Raw genomic sequence first — 14,752 nt, 5'->3', positions numbered from 1 at the left:
GTTCACCGTCTGGCGCGCCCTCTCTATCGCCTCCAAATCCCGCTCCCCATGCCATACAACTCGAGGAATGAACTCCAACCACAAAAGGAGGAGCTCTGAAAATAAACCAGGGAATCTCACCAAATCCACCCACATCATCGTCAGGATCTCTGCCAATGGTGTGGAACTGAGATCGTTACCACCGACATGCAAGGCAAGTAACACTGGTCCCCAGGACAACCGACTGATGCTCACCACTTCCACCATTACCTGGGGCCCCGATTCCTCTCCAACAAATCTCCACACCTTGGAAGCCCAGGTTCCTGCCATCAGGACAGGTCTCCGCACATCGAGCAGCCCGGAAAACATACGAGTGCCCCAGCACCCACACCACCGGCCAAGCACCACATGTGAAAACAAAACTCAGAAATCAACCAGAAAATCCGGGTGGATATATCTAGCATAACCCGCAGACTTCCAGTGCCCCACATGCTGCGCATTTGCTTCCGGCAAACCCACACGTGCAGCCTCCATAGCAGCCCCTATCCTAATAGAGTGAGCACCGAACTCACGGAAATCCAGCCCCACCAAAGACAAGCAGCACCGAAAAACCGTCAAAAACTGAAACTGCGTAAGCGGAGAGGCATCCTCATGCGTGAGAAAAGACGGGCCCTGAGGCCGAGAGGCCAAAACAAAACCGACTCAAATGGCGACAAGCATACTCGCCGCGCCGCTTCCACCAACCGACACAACAACGGGAAAGAAACCAGACGCCAGACATCAAGACCAACCCGCTCACGAGACCAACATTTAAGGGCCTGTGGGATGACAAAAAACTTGGTGACATCCGACCAACCCATGAGCTGAAAATAAAATGCAACACCTGCTATGTGCCGCACAGCACCAGAAACCCCTTTTGCCCACAAGGACAGCAAATAATCCAACGTAACCTCCAACCTATCCTGCACCACACCAGCCACATCGTGGCACCCACCAGTTCCAACCACTCAGCCCATGCCTTACCATGAGACAACCACATTGCAGGATTCACGGAAGCACGAACCAGGGACATCAAACATTCTCCACGATGTCCCACAGGCTGCACGGACAGGTGACCCTCCGACATTATAGAAATAATGTAAAAAGATCAGTCCTCAATGTCTCACTCACAATAGTGAGTGTGTAATGGATATCCATTACACACTCACTATTGTGAGTGAGACACTGAGGACTGATCTTTTTACATTGTTTCTATTTTGTCTATCCTTTGAGTGAAGGAAATCAGTTAACCTCGTGTCTTTTAGTGTGAGCTCCACGTCTCTTTTGTTTTGACCCTCCGACTTTGCCTGAGGTAGCAGTTGACGGAAATCCTGCCAAAGAAAACGTGACAAAGCATCAGCAACCTGATTCTCGACAACATAAGCGACAACTAAATAATACCTAATGTGATGCCAGTGTTGAAAAAACATAAAACCAATGACCTCCAGAATAAGTGGATAACGTTGGGCGCTGAGAGACCACAGATAGCAGGTAGATGTGCCTGACGTTTATTCCCAACATGCAATGCGTTTCGCATTCTGTAAACACAAGGTACCGGACAGCGCCATACTTAGTCCTGTTCAACTAAATGGAACTGAGATCCAATACAAGGTACAGCCATTTCCAAAAGCAGGGTTCTCTGCTTGGTAAACAACACCAGGGTGCCTGAGAATCCTTCCTAGTGGACCTTGAACTATGCGCTGTCCACTCTTATTCTACCTCTCCCAACAAAATTGCAACTACAATGACATGATAAATGCTTACGTGTCCAAAACATGGGTGCATAAGTGTCTAAGATGTCAGTCACTATTGCTGGCATTGAGTGCCTCAGACTTTTGGCTGGTGCCTGAGGCGAGCGCTACTTTCACATGTGTCTTGGTGCTCAGGGCTTGGATCCAGTTGAAAACTATAATGACACTGTGGTGGCCCAGTACAGGAGTTGCACCCCTGTACCATTGCTGTCCTGTCAGGTGGACTCTATTGCGGTGTCCCCTGAGTCCCTCTTTAATCTATGTAATGTAAATGGTTAATTATACCTTCTGTTATCTATTATAATGTCTTTATACTGTTATGTGCCTTTACATATTGTTACCAAGTGTTGTAACCAAGGAAGATACCAGTGATCACGTGACAAATAGGGTGACCTATGGGACCCCTCCAGAGTCTTCCCCATATTTACCCTGGGAGGAGATAGCTAGTCAGTCTAAGCTAAGCTGAGCTACAGTGAAGTCAAGTTCTGAGAGTGCCTGGTGTCCTAAGGAGACCCAAGGCCTACCACGCAGCCACGCTTCTACCAATCCAGTGCCCCTCAGGTGAAAATCAAAACCTGGTAAGCTACATACAGGGGGAAGTCTGTCTAGTCAGTTCTAGTCAAGTCAGTCAAGATCAGTCTTCATAAAGTCAGCATGGGCCTGCAGCAAATGTTCCATATCCACTGTCAGGATTCGGCAGGCTGGAGGTGGATCCTCTGTGTCAGAGAGGGATTGGCGTGGACCGTGTCGGTGGACCGGTTCTAAGTTGCTACTGGTGTTCACCAGAGCCCGCCGCAAAGCGGGATGGACTTGCAGCGGCGGTAGCAACCAGGTCGTATCCACCGGCAACGGCTCAACCTCTCTGACTGCTGAGATATGCGCGGTACAAGGGATTAGACAAGAGCAGGATCAGACGTAGCAGAAGGTCAGGACAGGCAGCAAGGATCGTAGTCAGGGGCAACGGCAAGGAGGTCTGGAACACAGGCTAGGAACACACAAGGAACGCTTTCACTGGCACAATGGCAACAAGATCCGGCAAGGAAGTGCAGGGGAAGTGAGGTAATATGGACAGGGAGCAGGTGGAAGCTAATTAGGCTAATTGGGCCAGGCACCAATCATTGGTGCACTGGCCCTTTAAATCTTAGAGAGCTGGCGCGCGCGCGCCCTAAGGAGTGGAGCCCGCGCGCCAGGACGTGACAGCCGGGGACCGGGACAGGTGAGTGACTTGGGATGCGATTCGCGAGCGGGCGCGTCCCGCTATGCGAATCGCATCCCCGCCGGCAATGTCAGTGCAGCGCTCCCGGTCAGCAGGTCTGACCGGGGCGCTGCAGAGAGAGGAACGCCGCGAGCGCTCCGGGGAGAAGATGGGACCCGGAGCGCTCGGCGTAACATCCACTACAAGTCTCAGCGAGCCCTAAAGTCTCTGAAGTCACTGGTCACCTCCTTGGGACTAACTGAGCTGTAAAGACTATTCCATCTGTCTGCCTCAGTAAAGCTGCCATTGTTCCGTAACTTGAAGTCAGAGTCATTATTTGCCTCGTGCCTATCCCAGGATTGAGCGGCCATACCTTCGGGTGATGCAGAGGTTAAATCACGCCCTGGCTTCACGAATACAAGGGGTTAATGCTATCTGCCCCTAGGGTAATTCTATCTGCCCTCATCACACCCTCACCACAACACCAAGAGCTGTTGGATCTAAACTACACCATTTGCTCTTGTATATGGAAGTCCAATTTAGGCCTGCGATCTAGGAGATGTTGGGGGCACACTGACAATGTCAGCAGCTCAGAGCAGGCAGCATGATGACCTCTGCACAAAGCCCGGTATGGTAGAGGATGAAAGGGATCCACTGTGGAAACAGAGTTAATGGGAATCTGTCTCTTGCTTTATGCTACCAAACCACAGGCAGCATTAAACAGATACAGGCAGCAGGATGCCGGAACACTTTGATTTACTCAGAAACGCATGGGAATTTTAGAGATATTTTACTTTTACACAGCCACTTGGACCTGGGCAAGTAGTCACTGGAGCTGTCCCTCCTCTTCCTATACACTCCAAAAGAGACACGTGTCTCCCAAGGCTAGGGTAGTGGGGAGCAGCCACAGGGATTGTCCCTTTTGACTACATACCTGGGTCCTGGTGCCTTTTAAACTATGATTTCTCTGAAACGCGTTATAGAGTAGATTGGAGTGTCTTAGCATTTTGCTGCCTGAATCTGTTTTATGCTGCCTGTGGTTTGGGTAGCATAAACAGTTGACAAGTTCCCTTTAAGTATCGGGGTTTAACTCCCACTGGTGCAAAGGGTAGTATTAATGGAGGATGGGAAGGGTTCACTATAGACAATAAAGATCATTTCTATACAGGGATACAAATAGGACTACTATCCTCAAGGCTGTCAGGGAATGATTGGAGTTGCAGTGTTACAGCAGAAGGATAACCACAGGTTTGAGAACACTGATGTTATGTCTGCACCAAGTTTACCAGGCTAGGGGGCATAAAGGAGAGTCTTAAGTTCCCCTCAGGAGCCACACAGGACCTTTCGGTTCTATGTATGTGTGGTGGGCCACGGGGTGTGATGAGGTGTATGGGGCAGATGTTGTAGCCCAGGGGCAGATGGTGTTAACCCCTAAATGTTAGTGACGCCAGGACGTGGTTTTACCAATAACCAGCCGAATGGTAGCACCGCTAGACCTAGTTTAGGCAGGGCAAATAATAGTCCCAGGCCAGGTTAGGTTAATGGTAGCTTTACTGAGGTAGACAGATGGTACAGTCTTTACAGCTAGGCCAGGATCCCAGAGAAGTGACCACAATGGACCTCGCAGCTTGCTGGGACTTGCAGTGACTTTGACAGACTTTAGCACAGCCGCGCTGACTATAATAGACTTGACTTTACTGAAGGTAGTGACAGCAGACAGAGATGACTTGACTTACTGACATGTGGCTGTAATTTAGGCTTGAGGCCTCCAGATGTGCTGGACATTGGCTCTGAGACATCTGGACTGGACTTGACCTCAGCAGAAAGTGTGGTGGAAGAGAGAGATTGTAGTACCTCCCCCTGTTATAAAGGGGGGGCGGAGCAAGGAGCCCATAGGCTAGACGCGGGTCATCTGGTCACCTGATGCTCTCTGGGTAACAAAACATGTGACTTTAACATGTGACAATTATTATCATGTGACTAACAACCATGTGACCATATCAAAGGTCCATCACATATAATATGCAACTAATTATGGGGGTACACTGCAGGTGAGCCATGGAGACGTGCAGGGACTCTGATAGGACTGATATGTCATTCTGTGGTGTCCCAGTGCAGGATGTCGTCCTGTCAACTAAATGTTGCCTCAGATGCCTCTGGTGTCACTGCTCTGGGCCCGCTGCTCCACGGTGTTATCTGTTGCATTGTACTGTAATTTCCTGTTGTGCTATAATCAATAATGTTACTGTCTCTTTAAGGAAGCTTTGCAGAATGACCAAGGTGACGCCAATGCCCCAATGGGAGCCCCCTACATTATTCTTACATAGTTTAGGGGAGTAGGAGTTAGTCAGTGTTAAGTTGTACTCTAGCTGACGTACAGTGTGGAGTAACAGTGTGTGGAGAAGTCTGAGGAGAGTTAAAGGGGTACTCCGCCCCTAGACATCTTATCCCCTATCCAAAGGATAGGGGATAAAATGTCTGACCACAAGGGTACCACCACTGGTTCCCCCACGATCACCCTGCAGCACCCGGCATTCGTTTAGAATGTCGGCTGTGGCACCAGAGGCTTGTGACGTCACGATCACGCCCCCTAGTGATGTCACAGCCACGCCCCCTCCCATAGAATTGCAATGAGGGGGAAGGTGTGACGTCACGAGGGGGCATGGCAGTGACGTCAGCGCCGCATTGTGACGTGGAGCAAAGTTCGCTCCGTGCAACGGATGACTGCGGTTCCGCAGCAGAGCTTGCAGGGGGTTCCCAGCAGCAGGACCCCCACGATCAGACATCTTATCCCCTATCTTATCCCCTATCCTTTGTTAAGGAGAAGACACCTGCAGCCTCACAAATCTTAGGAAATCCCTGTCGGTTAGGTGAAGTTCAAGCCTGGCGGTAAGTACAACGCTTCGGCTGGGAAAATAATCTTCAGTCAGTCAGTATAAAGTCTCCAATTCAGCGTGGGCTGTCATTAATTACAAAACTGCAGTTACAGCAACTACAAATCCCAGCAAGGCGACAGGCTTCCAGGGCTCACTCTGCACTTCTTCCCTGCATAACTCTGTACTGTGAAGGATTTAACAACATTCCTGCCTCAGTAAAGATAGTTTTCTGTAACCTTGCATCGCGGTCATCATTACCGCTGCGCTTGGCCCAGGAGAGCTATCTCGATCCTCGGAACTTGGAGGTAATGTTGCCCTGGCGTCATGAACTGTGTATTACACCATCCACACCCCTGACACCACAATTTCCTTGCTGGTGACACAAGAGATGTCATGGTATAGAGGTTATTTAAAGGAAAACGGTCATCCTGTTCACCCACACTAAACCCAATACACTAGGTTATAGTGTGGGGGAACAGGAGACTGATGCGGGGTCTCTGACTACTACACATACCTTCTGTCTGGAGCCAGATCCCTCTGAAGATCCTCTACTGTCTTCGCTGACTGGAGGTGGGCCCGCTGGCTGAATTTAAATATTTATGGTCGCTGGTCACATGAGCGCTAAGTAGGCACAAGTACTCGCATGACCATTGACCAGGAATATTCAAATTCAGCCGCCAGGCCCTCCTCCAGCGCACAATTCAGTGAAGATAAAAGAGGATCTTCAGAGGGACCAGGCGCCGGACAGAAGGTATGTCTATTAGTCAGTGACCCCTCATTGGTCTCCTGTTCACCCACACTATAGTCCGGTGTATTGGGTTTAGTGTGGGTGATCAGGATGACCGTTTTCTTTTAACATTAGAGTCAAAACTTTACCACTGGGTAGTACAGTCATGTGACTCAATGCATTCAGGTGCCCGAATATATGTAGTGGGGAACCTACATCATCAGCACGACGAGCCCATCCTAAACTTTGCATGCTAACAATTTCAGCACCTTCTTAACAACTTAAGACTATAGCTTACTGTCAGTGAATGGAAATTCATTAGGGAGGTTAAACACTGGTTTTGCTTAATTGACATAGAAAATGTATATGTCCCCATAACACCAATAGTCATGTAGCCTTCACTGTTAACTATACTGGGCTCACACGAACAGCACAACGCTCCATAAAGCCTCCTATAAGCCTGCATGTTTTTCTCCTATCTGTCCAGTCTGGTAAACTCTGCCTGACTTCTGCCTCTTATCATTTAAATGTCATTTGTCCGCGCCTGCAGAATTTCTTATCTTCATTAGGCGGGGTATTGCCATATGTCTTGAGGGCTCAGCATATTTTGGTTGTAAATTTGCGGGTGTTGTACAGGTTAATGTGGTCACCACTCATGTCTCAGTAATAAATGGTTTTGTGGAGGACATTATTGCTATAGGGCCATTTAGACTAAATGGAAAAATACGCAGATGTAAAAATTCTATAACATCGCCCTACTGTAAGGATCTGTGGTAATCCATGGGGTGTGATGTAAGGTGTAAGGGGCAGATGTTGTTGACATGGAGAGACCTCGCAGGCTTGCTGAGACTTGCAGTAGGTAGACTGACTATAATGTAGGCCACGGTGACTAGACAGTAGACTTGAGCTTACAGGTGGCTACAGACTTTAGGCTCGAGGCCTCCAATGGCTGGACACAGGCACTGGGACAGAAGACTGGACTTGACCTCAGCAGGAAAAGAAGTGTAATCGAAGAGAGAGATTGTAGTACCTCTTCTATAAAGGGGGGCTGAGCACGGAGCCCATTGGCTAACTGCGGGTCACCTGGTACGATGGTGCTCTCTGGATAACCCACATATGACTTAAACATGTGGCAAACATTATCATGTGAATAAAAATCATATGACCCACTTCAATGGTCCTTTGCACTTAATATACAACCTATTCACTTTATGGGGGAACACTGCAGGAGAGCCCTGAGGACGTACAGGGACTCAACCTGACAGGACTGTAGGAACATATCCCGTACTGGGACATCACAGATCCATCAGTACATAGTCATACATCACAACATAGTAGTGATCAGTGTTTGATCAATGAAGAGGTCTGGGGCTATGTTCACACACAGTTTTTTGCCCCCTTTTGTAGCCTTTAAAAAATGGTCTGCTTTTGTAAAAGTAAATTTTACGCAAATTGGTTAAAAGAAACTGTCAATTTTTAAAACATTTTGTAGGCGATTTCTTACCATTCTATGGACAATTTTATTTTTTGTTTGCTTTTTTTTTTAAGTATACATTGAGTATACGTTGGCATCCCCTTTTCAGTGGGATGCTGGTGAATATGTCAAGCAGGAGGCAAAACGTAGTGTGGACCTAGCCTTAGCTTTACAGCCTAAAAAACAGATTTATGGATACTTTTTAGGCCATATCACAAAGGGGGAGATTTATCAAAACCTGTGCAGAGGAAGAGTGGTGCAGTTGCCCATAGCAACCAATCAGATTGCTTCTTTCATTTTCCACAGGCCTCTAAAGAGGCCTGTGGAAAATGAAAGAAGCAATCTGATTGGTTGCTATGGGCAACTACACCACTCTTCCTCTGCACAGGTTTTGATAAATCTCCCCAAAAACTGGCTGCTATTTCAACAGGTGTTAAATTTTAATTTGAAAAAAAATAAAAAATTCTGAAAATAGACCGAAAACAAAATAGGCTGTATAACGTCAAATAATGGGCCATAAAACTTTACAAAATTGGTCACTTGTTTTTATTTAACCAATCAAATTTAGCTTTTTCCTTTTAAAAGGGGTTGTTCCACCTTGGACCTTCTAGGTTTTCCAGACAGCTCCTGCTTTTTTTATACAGTGGCCGGAGTTGGATGGAAAAGCTGAAAGCAACCAGAGCAGGAAAGTTACTTAAAGGGGTACTGTTACGCCTAGCGCTCCGGGTCCCCGCTCCTCCCCGGAGCGCTCACGGCGTCTCTCTCCCCGCAGCGCCCCGGTCAGTCCCGCTGACCGGGAGCGCTGCACTGTCATGGCCGTCGGGGATGCGATTCGCACAGCGGGACGCGCCCGCTCGCGAATCGCATCCCAGGTCACTTACCCGTCCCGGTCCCCTGCTGTCATGTGCTGGCGCGCGCGGCTCCGCTCTCTAGGGCGCGCGCGCGCCAGCTCTCTGCGACTTAAAGGGCCAGCGCACCAATGATTGGTGCCTGGCCCAATTAGCTTAATTGGCTTCCACCTGCTCCCTGGCTATATCTGATCTCCTCCCATGCACTCCCTTGCCGGATCTTGTTGCCATTGTGCCAGTGAAAGCGTTTCCTTGTGTGTTCCTAGCCTGTGTTCCAGACCTCCTGCCGTTGCCCCTGACTACGATCCTTGCTGCCTGCCCCGACCTTCTGCTACGTCCGACCTTGCTTCTGTCTACTCCCTTGTACCGCGCCTATCTTCAGCAGTCAGAGAGGTTGAGCCGTTGCTAGTGGATACGACCTGGTCACTACCGCCGCAGCAAGACCATCCCGCTTTGCGGCGGGCTCTGTTGAAAACCAGTAGTGGCTTAGAACCGATCCACTAGCACGGTCCACGCCAATCCCTCTCTGGCACAGAGGATCCACCTCCTGCCAGCCGGCATCGTGACAGTAGATCCTGCCATGGATCCCGCTGAGGTGCCGCTGCCAAGTCTCGCTGATCTTCCCACGGTGGTCGCTCAGCAATCGCAGCAGATTGCCCAACAAGGACAGCAGCTGTCGCAGTTGACCGCCATGTTACAGCAACTTCTGCCTCTGCTACAGCAGCAACCATCTCCTCCGCCAGCTCCTGCACCTCCTCCGCAGCGAGTGGCCGCTCCTAACCTCCGCTTGTCCCTGCCGGACAAATTTGATGGGGACTCTAAACTCTGCCGTGGATTTTTGTCTCAGTGTTCCCTGCATATGGAGATGTTGTCGGACTTGTTTCCTTCAGAACGGTCTAAGGTGGCGTTCGTAGTAAGCCTTCTTTCAGGAAAGGCCTTGTCTTGGGCCACACCGCTCTGGGACCGCAATGATCCTGCCACAGCCACAGTTCAGGCCTTCTTCGCTGAACTCCGGAGTGTCTTCGAGGAGCCAGCCCGAGCTTCTTCTGCCGAGACTGCCCTGTTGAACCTGGTCCAGGGTAATTCTTCAGTGGGCGAGTACGCCATCCAATTTCGTACTCTTGCTTCCGAGTTATCATGGAATAACGAGGCTCTCTGCGCGACCTTTAAAAAAGGCCTATCCAGTCGCATCAAGGATGTGCTGGCCGCACGAGAGATTCCTGCCAACCTCCAAGAACTCATCCATTTGGCTACCCGCATTGACATGCGTTTTTCTGAGCGACACCAAGAGCTCCGCCAGGAAAAAGACTTAGATCTCTGGGCACCTCTCCCACAGCATCCTTTGCAGTCTACGCCTGGGCCTCCCGCCGAGGAGGCCATGCAAGTGGATCGGTCTCGCCTGACCCAGGAAGAAAGGAATCGCCGTAGAGAAGAAAATCTCTGTCTGTACTGTGCCAGTACCGAGCATTTCTTGGTGGATTGTCCTATCCGTCCTCCACGCCTGGGAAACGCACGCACGCACCCAGCTCACGTGGGTGTGGCGTCTCTTGGCTCGAAGTCTGCTTCTCCACGTCTCACGGTGCCCGTGCGGATCTCTTCTTCAGCCAACTCCTCCCTCTCAGCCGTGGCCTGCTTGGACTCTGGTGCCTCTGGAAATTTTATATTGGAGTCCTTTGTGAATAAATTCAGCATCCCGGTGACCCGTCTCGTCAAGCCGCTCTACATTTCCGCGGTCAACGGAGCCAGATTGGATTGCACCGTGCGTTACCGCACAGAACCCCTCCTCATGTCTATTGGACCCCACCTCGAGAGGGTTGAGCTCTTCGTTCTCCCCGGCTGTACCTCTGAGGTCCTCCTCGGTCTGCCATGGCTCCGGCTTCATTCGCCCACCCTTGATTGGACCACCGGGGAGATCAAGTACTGGGACTCTGCCTGCCACAGGAAGTGCCTCTCCCCCCCTCCCAGTCCCGTCAGGCAAGCCTCTGTGCCTCCTCATGGCTCCCGTCCTTGTGTCTCCCTGCCCCGTGCCAAGCTTCACCCTCTGCCCTCCCTCCCCATTCCTACTCCTGCTGTACTGCCTGCCATTGAGGAAACCATCCATTCTTTCCCGGTGTCCTCATCCCAGGGGAGGCAGTTACCGGTCAAAGAAAAGGGGAGACCTAAGGGGGGGGGGTACTGTTACGCCTAGCGCTCCGGGTCCCCGCTCCTCCCCGGAGCGCTCACGGCGTCTCTCTCCCCGCAGCGCCCCGGTCAGTCCCGCTGACCGGGAGCGCTGCACTGTCATGGCCGTCGGGGATGCGATTCGCACAGCGGGACGTGCCCGCTCGCGAATCGCATCCCAGGTCACTTACCCGTCCCGGTCCCCTGCTGTCATGTGCTGGCGCGCGCGGCTCCGCTCTCTAGGGCGCGTGCGCGCCAGCTCTCTGCGACTTAAAGGGCCAGCGCACCAATGATTGGTGCCTGGCCCAATTAGCTTAATTGGCTTCCACCTGCTCCCTGGCTATATCTGATCTCCTCCCATGCACTCCCTTGCCGGATCTTGTTGCCATTGTGCCAGTGAAAGCGTTTCCTTGTGTGTTCCTAGCCTGTGTTCCAGACCTCCTGCCGTTGCCCCTGACTACGATCCTTGCTGCCTGCCCCGACCTTCTGCTACGTCCGACCTTGCTTCTGTCTACTCCCTTGTACCGCGCCTATCTTCAGCAGTCAGAGAGGTTGAGCCGTTGCTAGTGGATACGACCTGGTCACTACCGCCGCAGCAAGACCATCCCGCTTTGCGGCGGGCTCTGTTGAAAACCAGTAGTGGCTTAGAACCGATCCACTAGCACGGTCCACGCCAATCCCTCTCTGGCACAGAGGATCCACCTCCTGCCAGCCGGCATCGTGACAGGTACTCTGGCGCTAAGACATCTTATCCCCTATCCTTTGGATAGAGGATAAGATGCCTGATCGCGGGGGTCCCGCCGCTGGGGACCCCCGAGATCTTCCACGCCGCACCCCGTTAGAATCAGCCCCCGGAGCATGCTCGCTCCGGGTCTGATTACTGGCGATCACGGGGACAGAGCATAGTGACGTCACGGCTCCGCCCCCATGTGATGTCACGCTCTGCCCCCTCAATGCAAGACTATGGAGGGGGCGTGACAGCTTTGGATAGGGAATAAGATAAGATTAGCGCCGGAGTACCCCTTTAATTTGCGTAACTTCCATTGACTTTAATGGAAGTTGCACAAAGGCCGTAGCCCTGGGAGCTGAGCTGTTAAAGGGGTATTCCAGGCAAAAACTTTTTTATATATATCAACTGGCTCCAGAAAGTTAAACAGATTTGTAAATTATGAAGAAAGCAGGTAGATGCCAGCGATTAAGAAACTTCACCTTTATTGGAACCACGTAAAATCATCGACATGGAGAGAATTCAGTAAGACAAACATTTAAAATTCCAGGAGTCAGCGCCAAGCATGACGCGTTTCAGGTCATGTGACCTTTCATCAGATGCAAGATTTGTAAATTACTTCTATTAAAAAATCTTAATTACTTCTATTAAAAAATCTTAATCCTTTCAGTACTCATGAGCTTCTGAAGTAAGGTTGTTCTTTTCTGTCGAAGTCCTCTCTCATGACACGTGTCTCGGGAAACGCCCAGTTTAGAAGCAAATCCCCATAGCAAACCTCTTCTAAACTGGGCGTTTCCCGAGACAGGTGTCATCAGAGAGCACTTAGACAGAAAAGAACAACTGCGGAGTTGGAAAGGGTGCAGAGACGCGCGACTAAACTAATATGGGGAATGGAACATCTTAGCTATGAGGAGCGATTAAAGGAGTTACAATTGTTTAGTCTTGAGAAGAGACGTTTAAGGAGGATATGATAAACGTATATAAGTATATTAATGGCCCATACAAAAAATATGGAGAAAAACTGTTCCAGGTTAAACCCCCCCAAAGGACGAGGGAACACTCCCTCCGTCTGGAGAAGAAAAGGTTTAGTCTCAAGGGGCGACACGCCTTCTTTACCATGAGAACTGTGAACTTATGGAACAGTCTACCTCAGGAACTGGTCACAGCAGGAACAATTAACAGCTTTAAAACAGGATTAGATACATTCCTGGAACAAAATAAGATTAATGCTTATGAAGAAATATAAAATCTCATCCCTTCCCCAATATCGCGCCACACCCCTACCCCTTAATTCCCTGGTTGAACTTGATGGACATATGTCTTTTTTCCACCGTACTAACTATGTAACTATGTAACTATGTAACTATGTAACCTTAACTTCAGAAGCTCATAAGTACTGAAAGGATTAAGATTTTTTAATAGAAGTGATTTACAAATCTGTTTAACTTTCTGGAGCCAGTTGATATATATATATATATATATATATATATATATATATATATATAAGTTTTTGCCTGGATAACCCCTTTAATGTCACTCAAGGAGTAGCTTGCGGGCCGTTTGCACAACTCCTGTCAAAGTCAATGGGAGTTAACTAAATTGCAGAACTCCCCTTCATCAGACACTTTTGGCTTTTCTAACCACCTGCGGCTTCTGTAAACAGACAGGAGCTGGCCAAAAAAACGGAAAACACCAAGATGGGACAACCCCGTTAAAGTTTTTTTTTTTTTTTTGTGTGTGTTTTTTAAAAATTCAGCTGGTGCCAGAAAGTTATACAGATTTGTAAATTACTTCTATGAAAAAATCTTGATCCTTCCAGTACTGATCAGCTGCTGTATGCTCCAGAGGAAGTTGTGTAGTTCTTTTCAGTCTGACCACAGTGCTCTCTGCTGACACCTCTGTCCATGTCAGGAACTGTCCACAACAGGAGAGGTTTTCTATGGGGATTTGTTCCTGCTCTGGACAGTTCCAGATACGGACAGAGGTGGCAGCAGAGAGCACTGTGGTAAGACTGGAAAAAACTTCACAACTTCCTCTGGAGCATACAGCAGCTTATAAGTACTGGAAGGATTAAGACTTTTTTTTTTTTATACAAATCTGTATAACTTTCTGGAGCCAGTTGATTGTTTTCCACCGGAGTACCCTTTTAAAGCTACAAAACACGGCCAAAAAATAACTGTGTGTGAACATGGCCTATGGGTGATTTCTGTTTTAGCCTATGACTAGGGTATGCCATAACATTCTTATAAGTTGGGGTCTGACTGCTAGATGTTCCACAAATCCTAAAAATGAAGGGGCTGCTCTGCACATTCATAGACGCTCTTGTTCGCCTGCTGTTCCACAACCTGCGGCACAACCCAATTCTCAGCATCCAGCCAACTAGGGTTCCCACCTGGCCGGTATTTTACCGGCACAGACGGTATTTTGGCCACCCTGCCAGTATTCTTATATTGAAAATACCAGCAATGCAATGGCCGGTATTTTTCCAACAAATCCGCCAACTCCCGGGAATGTTGCACCATTTACTATACCAGTGTTTCACAACCAGAGCGCCTCCGGCTGTTGCAAAACTACAACGCCCAGCATGCCCGGACAGCTGTTGGCTGTCTGGGCATGCTGGGAGTTGTAGTTTTGCAACAGCTGGAGGCACCCCTGGTTGGGAAACACTGACCTATACTGTATACTATTATATAGTCCAACATGCTGGGAGTTGTAGTTTTCATTTGGGGCAGCTGCTGAGCCACAGGCTGTATCAGGGCATGCTGGGAGTTGTAGTTAGTAACTAAATGCATCTCTTGAATTTAATTATAATCATAAAGTCACATCAAAACAAAAATGATATTGCTAAAAACTACAGATCGGGGCGCAAAAAATAAGCCCTCATACAGGCCCGTATAAGTAGAAGTAAAAAAAGTCATAGGGGTCAGAATAGGACAAAATTGACCCTGTATATGTGTATCCTGTGATGTCATGCAT

At 49.2% G+C, this 14,752-nt stretch overlaps 1 protein-coding gene across 2 annotated transcripts in view; it reads right to left on the bottom strand.

Annotated features, from left to right (window-relative positions):
- LOC130293314 (ferritin heavy chain B-like) overlaps positions 1–14,752 on the bottom strand; it is a 33,757-nt gene that overhangs the window by 13,094 nt on the left and 5,911 nt on the right. The window contains exon 1 of one of the 2 annotated variants that reach the window (XM_056541844.1): positions 8,072–8,257. The exons of the other annotated variant lie outside the window; for it this stretch is intronic. The gene's annotated coding sequence lies outside the window, so the exon portion shown is untranslated. Of the gene's footprint in view, positions 1–8,071; positions 8,258–14,752 lie in introns of those variants that run through there. 2 annotated transcript variants of the gene reach the window in all.

This window comes from Hyla sarda, chromosome 10 (genome assembly GCF_029499605.1).
Source record: "Hyla sarda isolate aHylSar1 chromosome 10, aHylSar1.hap1, whole genome shotgun sequence".
Taxonomy (NCBI): domain Eukaryota; kingdom Metazoa; phylum Chordata; class Amphibia; order Anura; family Hylidae; genus Hyla; species Hyla sarda.
Note: the sequence above shows the minus strand (reverse complement) of the source record. Positions and strands in the feature narration are given on the sequence as shown.